This window comes from Chanodichthys erythropterus, chromosome 8, assembly GCF_024489055.1.
Source record: "Chanodichthys erythropterus isolate Z2021 chromosome 8, ASM2448905v1, whole genome shotgun sequence".
Classification (NCBI taxonomy): domain Eukaryota; kingdom Metazoa; phylum Chordata; class Actinopteri; order Cypriniformes; family Xenocyprididae; genus Chanodichthys; species Chanodichthys erythropterus.
Window position 1 is genome coordinate 4010113 of NC_090228.1, and position 8940 is coordinate 4019052.

At 33.9% G+C, this 8940-nt stretch overlaps 1 protein-coding gene across 5 annotated transcripts in view; it reads left to right on the forward strand.

The window, feature by feature from the left end:
• si:dkey-97m3.1 (fatty acyl-CoA reductase 1) overlaps positions 1-8940 on the forward strand; it is a 95673-nt gene that overhangs the window by 62972 nt on the left and 23761 nt on the right. For 2 of the 5 annotated variants that reach the window (XR_010895654.1, XR_010895658.1), the window contains 2 exons: positions 7654-7693; positions 8102-8838. The gene's annotated coding sequence lies outside the window, so the exon portion shown is untranslated. Of the gene's footprint in view, positions 1-7653; positions 7694-8101; positions 8839-8940 lie in introns of those variants that run through there. The other 3 variants (XR_010895656.1, XR_010895657.1, XR_010895655.1) reach the window with 3 other exon arrangements.

The following is an 8940-nucleotide window of genomic DNA, read 5'->3' on the forward strand; positions in this document are numbered from 1 at the left end:
CAAATATCTTCTTTCCTATTTCTTAAACGAAGATTTAATAAGTGTCCTTCTGAGGCCACAAGAGGGTGCAATAAGAAAATATTAAAGTCCTTTGTTGCTTATTATCGCCCTCTTGTGGTCTCCTTCAGGATGTGCAGGAGGAGGGCTTTGGGGACTTGAACCTCTGCCCTTTTTCAAAATGAATCAAAAGTGTTTGATTCCTCAACAGTTATCATCAGTAATATTGTGGTCAATAAAACAGAATTCATTTGAATTATAATTAATATGACAATATATACAAAACTGTAACAAAGCACTCAAAAGTTGGAAAACAGTTTTAACAAAGATTAATCTATATTTAATTTATACAGTGAACACTATAGTGTTATTATACATTTCTGTACATGAACACTACTGTTAGACATTACTTTATTTGTAACTTTGTATATTGTAGAGCTTATATTTTCCTGACTGTTCACTTGTCTTTAATGTTTGAACTTGGTAACTTGTTTGCTGTGGTATCAAAGTACATAAAGTATATAAATAGAAAGAAAAGTTACCCTTTTTTCTGAACCGTGAATTTTGTGAATCTTTGCACCAATATAAAAGAGTAAATGCATAATGAGAAAGCATGCCCAGCCACGGTTTATTGTACATGATGTACAGTAGTTAGTAAGCTGCTGTTTTTCATAGAAAGTACTATAGAGATACAGTAGAGATCCATCACTGGTCTGACCTGTAATTATAGTTTTAATAAATGCCACAATTACAAAACTATAGTACATTTTTATAAGAGCAAATACAAAGTAGAATCAAGAGCTTTAAAGTTCTAATGATGATTGATATTAGGAAAAACCTGGTTTTCTGGTATCCAAAAGATTACATAAATCATTAAGAGCCTGATGAAATGAAAATATCTGCTAAAAGTGGGAATTCGACAGTTAAATTTGAAATATTCATTTTAATAGAAGAAAATGTCAAACTGAAAAGTTTCCAGATGCTTTAATAATATAAAATACTTTATACAAGGACTGACATGCAAACAAGGAATTATGTTAACTAATTAATTGCAGTAATCAATGTTTCATGTGTAGGTTATAAGTAGCAAAGTATCAACAGCACAAAGTGAACATTTCACACTTCAGCCTTTTTTTCTCACTCACTAGAGCAACATTAAGAGATTCTCACTTGATTAACTTCTTCTGGGCCAGTTCCATTCTAACTGTGAAACTGTAAATGTTCTTTTCACTCTGAGACGTGTTCAAACTGCTACAGATGCTGTCAGGAGATCAGCTGACCCACTGCCTGACAGTATCTCATATTAATCACTAAAGTCAAGACTTATGAAATCATGTGAAGAGCATTTTTATGTGAGCGTGTGAGAAGCAAATTATTTTGAGAGCATAAAATAGGAATTAAGCAAAACTAAGAAAACATAAGAATGACCAAATCTGTTATAACACTTCCATTACCACTCTTTAAAAAACAATTCTCCATCAAGCATTTTCACCATATGAATATATATTGTGGTGTAAATACTCAAGTCCAGTATACTAATGATTGTGTTCTGAGCTGTACAGACGTATCGTCCGCTGTGTGTCGGGTCGGTGTTGTTGATGGTCAGGTTCTGTCCGGTCTGCACTGGTTTCAGGTGTTCTTCAGTGTCTCTGTACCAGGTGTAGATGAGCTCCGGTGGGTTTGCATCACTGCTGCAGCTCAGAGTCACTGAACGACCCTCCAGAACAAAACCAGATGGACTTACAGACACAGATGTACATGATCATCTAAAGGAGGAGAACATTTTTCAGGCGGTCACATTGATTTACAGCACAAATTCTAGATGATCAGTCAGCGGCTCCTCATTCAATAGTGTCTTTTCAGTGCTGAAAGTCATATTGTGATGTGTGAAACTTTTATGGTGAAATTACACCTTTGTTATGTCAATCCATGTTTATTGTTTGCTCAAAAACGATGCACTTTGCATGCAAATGCAATATAGAGCAGTGTTACATGTTTGCTAAGGTATTAGTGCATTTTAGCACCTTGTATTAATGTCATGTTGCGTTGTGATAGCCATGCTGGTTTTAAAAGTGATTCCTTACTTGGGCTGGGTATTGACACAATTTTCATGATTCGATTCGATTACTATTCACATGCTTTCAATTCGATTCGATTACAATTTCGATTCGATATCGATTATTTTGGATGTAGTATTTCAGTTACAGTACATGGCAAATTTTCTGAGGAAAAAATCTCTCAACTAATGCTGTAAACTACACATGGGAGTCAGTTGGTACTACTATAATAATAATATTGACGGTTAAATTAACTTATTTATATGCAAACACTTAAATTACACTCAATGATGTTTGTATTATTAATATATGTTTAGAATTACATAATCAAATTTCTACTCCAATTCGTTTTTTTTTACGAATTTTTTTTTTACAAATACGTTTTTAGTTTTTTTTAATATAAACATTTAAATCGCAGCTGTGATTTATTCAAACCTGCATTAAATATTGAAGAACATTAAAAATTATAATGAATATGTAATGGTGCATAGCTATATTTATCAGAATGCTGCTTTCTAGAGTTCGTTTTCTAGCTGACTAATGAGTTTATGTCACTGAATATGTTTTTCTGGGGTAAATGTTACGTGACATTGTTTACAAGCTGTTTTATTCACGTCTTTGATCTGTCACATCACATTAACACTAGAAGTCCCAGAGATTTGTAACCCTCCTTTAGCCAAGTGGATGCTAACTGGCTAGTCTTTTGGCTATCATTAGCATCAATTCATGTGTAAATATGGTCATTACCTGAGCAATCTGCAGGGGGGTTGGGGGTGTGTGTGTGAATGGTTGCTGGTGGCTTGTTTGTATGTGTGGGGGAGGGAGGGCTGCTAAAAGCAGAGAACTTGATTGACCATGAGCCGGTTTCAGAAAGGAGGCACTGCAAAAAATGCTGTTCTTACTTAGAATTTTTGTCTTGTTTTTAGTCTTAAGTTCTTAAATCAAGAAGCATTTTCTTGACAAGTACAAATTATTTCCTTGTTTTCAGGAGAAATAAATCAAAATTGAGTACTTTTTTCCTTAAAACAAGCAAAATAATCTGCCAATGGGGTAAGCAAAATAATCTTAGTCCAAACTGAAAACAAGATTATATAGCTTATTCTTGGTTTGAAATAAGATTATTTTGCTTACAACATTGGCAGATTATTTTGCTTGTTTTAAGGAAAGACTTACTTAATTTTGACTTATTTTTCCTGAAAACAAGAAAATAATTTTTACTTGTCAAGAAAATGCATCTTGATTTAAGAACTTTAAGATATTTTGACTAGAAACGAGACAAAAAATCTAAGTAAGAACAGCATTTTTTGCAGTGGGTTAAGTGAAAACTCTGAGTATGTTAACCCTGAAATGAGGGAGTGCAAGTGATGTTTAAAAAGTTAACTCACTCATTCACACTGCAAAAATGCTTTTCATACTAAGTATTTTTTTATCCTATTTCAAGTAAATTTTAAAAAAAAATCTTAAATCAAGATGGATTTTCTATATGAGAAAATTATATATGATATTTAGTCTTGTTTCCTGGGGGGATCTAAATTAAGTGCATTTTACTTAAGTAAAATGATCAATATCTGCCAGTGTGGTAATAAAAATAATCTTATTGCAAACGGAAAGTGTTGGAGTGTCTACCCAGGTGAAAAAAAAAGTGCAATAAAATACACTTTATTTTAGTACACTTTTACACTTCCATAATGTTCAGTGCTCTATTTCCGTGCACTTATTTTGTACTTAATATACTAAAAGCTCTTCTTTAGTACTTCTTAAGATAATCTTAAGAACATCTAAGTGTACTCAACTGTGCTATTTTGAGACACCATGAATTTGAACTAAAATGTGCTTTTAACATACTATCTCTGTATAGAAAAATGTATTTAGTTACCACTTGTAGTACACTTGAACCCATCTTTCAAACACTTTTAAAAATGGACTTATGATGTATTTCAAATATAAGATTAATATATAATGAATATATACAAAATGTATTTATAATATATTGCCAGGCAGTGCCAGGATTGTGAGTGATTGCTGGAATGTACTCACTCACTTTTTAATATTATTGTACAAATGGTTGGTTTCTTTATTTTATTTTGTACTATTTTTATCAATAGATCTCAGCAACAAAGGAAAAAAAAACATGTGTGTTGATTTCTCCCTAAGATGGCAAAGTGAAACACAAGTTTCCTTGAAGTGGCTCAGCATGGCCCCACATTGTTTACATAACAAAAGCAACTGTTCACAGCTGATTAAGGATATTAGCCTAAAGCCTTCCAGCCATTCGGCTGTCCTGCGGGTTTTATAGGTAGAAAAGCCAAATGGCTGCTCTCTGGGACTTCTAGTGTTAAAGGATTAGTTCACTTTCAAATTCAAATTTCCTGATAATTTACTCACCCTCATGTCATCCAAGATGTTCATGTCCTTCTTTCTTCAGTTGAAAAGAAATTAAGGTTTTTGATGAAAACATTCCAGGATTTTTCTCCATATAGTGGACTTCAATGGAGCTCAAACGGTTGTAGACGTTTAAAAGGTTGTTGTGTCTTTATTGCAATATTGAGATGTTCAGTTTTATTTTGATTTTAGAAAATAAACTTGATTTCTCATCTTACAAAATCAATTTTTTCTTATTTTCATTGGCACGTCTCTCAGGTGTTGAGGACTAATGCATCTCTGAGCCTACCTACATTCAGTAAAATACTCAAGTACTGTTAAAATCAGATACTTTAAGACTTTTGTCTTTGGTTACTTGTAACTTGTAGTGGAGTCATTTTCGATGTAAAGTATCAGTACTTTTACTCAAGTGTGGTTTTCAGGTAATCTTTACACCTCTGATGTTTTTGACTGTAATATGTTTCAGTTGATGTATAGTTTCGAGATTGTGTTTATAGCTGTGAGAAAATGTTGAATGGTGTTAGGAATTGTGTGTTAGCAATCAAGAAAAACAATAACTAGATTGAAAAGTTTGAAAGACTAATTTTTGCTGGCTTGTCATAAAGCCAATTTAATGTCTTGTTTAAATAGTTTGGTCAGTTAGGCCAGAAGAGAAAGATGTTTTGTTAGGAGATTCTGGATGGTTGCTTGGCTCTTGGCATGCAGTTGCTGGGGTGTTGCTAGAGTATGTGGTTGACAGGGTGTGTGTGTGTGAGTATTTGGTTGATAGGGTGTGTGTGTGTAAGTATGTGTTTGATAGGGTGTTCTGGCGAACACACACAGACATTCCCATCACTCTTAAATGATTAGTTCACTTTCAAATGAAAATTATCCCAAGCTTTACTCACCCTCAAATCATCCTAGGTGTTTCTTCTTTCTGATGAACACAGTCGGAGTTATATTAATAAATATCCTCCTGATGCATCCGAGCTTTATAATGCAGTGAACAGGGGTCACGAGTATGAGCTGAATAAAGTGCATCCATCCATCATAAACATATTCCACACGGCTCCGGGGGTTAATAAAGGCCTTCTGAAGCGATGCGTTTGTGTAAAAAATACCCATATTTTAACAAATTATGAAGTAAAATATTTAGCTTCAGCCAGACTGCCTTCCGTATTCAAGTTACGTAAGTTGTTTAGGGAAGGCGTAGCGTGAGCTATTGAACTGCAAGTGTTTTACACTTTCTTCGTACATTGAATACGGAAGGCGGTATATGAATATGAAAGCACTTTCTTCAACTCATACTCGGGACCCCTGTTCACTGCCATTATAAAGCTCAAGATATTCAAATTTCTCCAATTGAGTTCATCAGAAGGAAGAAAGTCATATACAGATTAGGGCTGCACGATATATCGCATGAGATTGTCACGCGCATTTCATCAATAAAGCCGGTTCCCTGATTACCGCTAAATCGCCATCACCTGCTTTCAAATGCAGCGGCATTTAATACACATAGCCGTAGATCACTGAAAAGCCACGCAATATCGCGTTCATATCGCAGATGAATCGCCTTCGATAATGAACGCGATATTGCGTGGCTTTTCAGTGATCTACGGCTCTGTCTATTAAATGCCACTCCATTTGAAAGCAGGTGATGGAGATTTAACGGTAATCAGGGAACCGGCTTTACTGACGAAATGCGCGTGAAAATCTCATGCGAATTATCGTGCAGCCCTAATACAGATGGCTTGAGAGTGAGTAAAGATTGGGCTAATTGAAAGTGAACTAATCCTTTAATAACAGAAGCTAAAAAATTGTTTGCAAAACTGTGGAAATTCAAAAGTTTTTGTTGCTCTTTAACTTGTACTAAAATGTGATTTATACCATCGAAGTAGCCTATGTAATATTAATAAAACTGCTCATCTCCTTTAGTGATACAAGCTCAAAATAATAATCTGTTGATGTTTTTCATATAAGTGTCTTGACTTGGTGCCATGATGGATATTGAAATCTTGTTATTTTATTTTAAACTGTATAGATGATTATTTTGTGGTAATGCAATATTTGTGAACACAATTGTGTATGTCAGGCCATAAATCTCTATGCATTGGTGCCTGGTTTGGTGTTGCCACCCCTTTGCCACCCTGTAAATAATTTTCTAGATCCGCCCCTGCTTCTTAATGATCCGGGGCCTCATGTATGAAATTTTAAGTAGATTTCAGGCACAGAAGAGAATTGTTTGCCTTTGAACGTGAAAGTCTGGTCTTTTGTATATAAATGTATTTTAACAGAAGAAAAGAGAGGAGAGAAGAAAAACTCTATGAAATGTTCTCTAAACATTTTAAGTTCATTAGACTCAATTTGCAATGGTGTAATTCACACAATCTCCACAGGAGGGCGATACATACCTGTGTTTAACATAACTGAACTGCATGCAGCCGCACACTTATCAATGTGGTCACGAGAAGTAAGTGGTTTGAACCCACAATAGTATGATTCCCATTTTGCACTTCTCCTATATTTCTTTTCGAAAACAGATTGCTAAAGATATAGTTTGTGTGTTTCACTTCCCTTTCGTTGCTGTCAATGGGTTTTTTTTAGCCTCTGAATTGCTCACATTAATTTTGTCAGAAGTAGTGCATGATTGTTGACCTGATTATAGAGCTGCGACTATTTTGAGTGCTGATTCATGAGACATGCTACAAAATGAGCTGCAGTTTTACCTGGCATTAGTTTTGAAAGAGCAATATACTGACATGAATAAAGATGATCACTTAGATGTTCTGAAGACACCATTTATTTTAATATTGGCTTTTTTTAAAGTTGACATTACATTGCATATTAAAGGGTGAGTTCACCCAAAAATAAAAATAATGTCATTTATTACTCACCCTCAAGTTGTTCTACACCCGTAAGACCTTCGTTCATCTTCTGAACTCAAATTAAGATATTTGGATTAAATCCGGTGGCTCAGTGAGGCCTGCATTCACAGCAATGACATTTCCTCTCTCAGGATCCTTTTTGTGCGGCAAAAAACAAAATAACGACTTTTCAACAATATGATGGGCTGATTTCAAAACATTGCTTCAGAGCTTTACGAATCGAATCAGTGATTCGGAGCTCCAAAGTCACGTGATTTCAGCAGTTTAGCTGTTTGATAGGAGAACTGAATCATTAATTCAGTTCAATAAAGCTACGAAGCAGTGTTTTGAAATCATAACATTTTGTTTTTCAGAAGATGAATGAAGGTCTTACTGGTGTAGAACAACATAAGGGTGAGTAATAAATTGCATTATTTTCATTTTTGGGTGAACTAACAATTTAAAATACATGTTAAACTAAAATATATATATATATATATATATATATATATATATATATATATATATATATATATATATATATATATATATATATATAAATATGTATTTTTATCTGAAATATTACTAATGTAATGCAATGGAAGAGGTTAATTTCACAGCATTGTTTTTTTTTTTTTTTGCCAATATTTCATTTCAGATATTTCTGAAAACACTTATAAAATGAAGTAAAATAAAAGTTAGTCTTCATCTATTATGTTCAATTTAAAACAATAGTAATAAAAATACATTGAATAGAAAATAAGCACACTTATGTATAATTAAAAAAATAATGTTTTAAAATGACATGTTTTGTTCCTCCAGAAGGAGCTCATATTTTTAAAGGAGTTTCTAACACGAGAAGAAGCTGACGAAGCTCACAATCACAAATAATGTGCAACATAAACAACATGCTGAGGTCAGGTACGTTTCTCACTGCTGATCTGGTAAGAAAAGTTCAAACTCATGTTATTTTACAGAAATGAACTTCTGACTCCTATATTTTCTGTAAGATCTCTGACCAAAGACCACAAACTTCACATCTTATTTTGGTAACACTTAGTTTTCACTTGTTAAACAGTAGTAAACATGAACAAACGCATGCCCTGATATTGCAGAGTTAGATGCACATTTTGTTGATCCTGGAACAACATTCTAGTCTGATAATTGAGTCTTAACCCTATTCCTACCCCTAAACCTAACCCTACCCATAAGTTACCCCAAAAATCAAAGGGAAATGATAGATGAATAACACTGATGTAGAAGCACCAATTCATGATTTTAAGCCTAAACTTGACATAATCTGTAAACTTGTCCCTCAAATCTGATTTGTTTATTTGAATGTTGTTCCAGGATCAACAAAAATGTTGACCCAGGAACATGTTGAACTCAGCAATATCAGGTTATGCTGAACAAACAATGAACAATACTTTGTTAATATTATATTACATTCTTTAAATCACTCTAAAAATCCTTCTGTGGTGTTTGACGTGTGCATAAAGATTTGAAGTTCAGTCTTGGTTCAGTCTTAAAGGAACACTCCACTTTTTTTTGAAAATAGGCTCATTTTACAACTCCCCTAGAGTTAAACAGTTGAGTTTTACCAATTTCGAATCCATTCAGCTGATCTCCGGGTCTGGCGGTACCACTTTTAGCATAGCTTA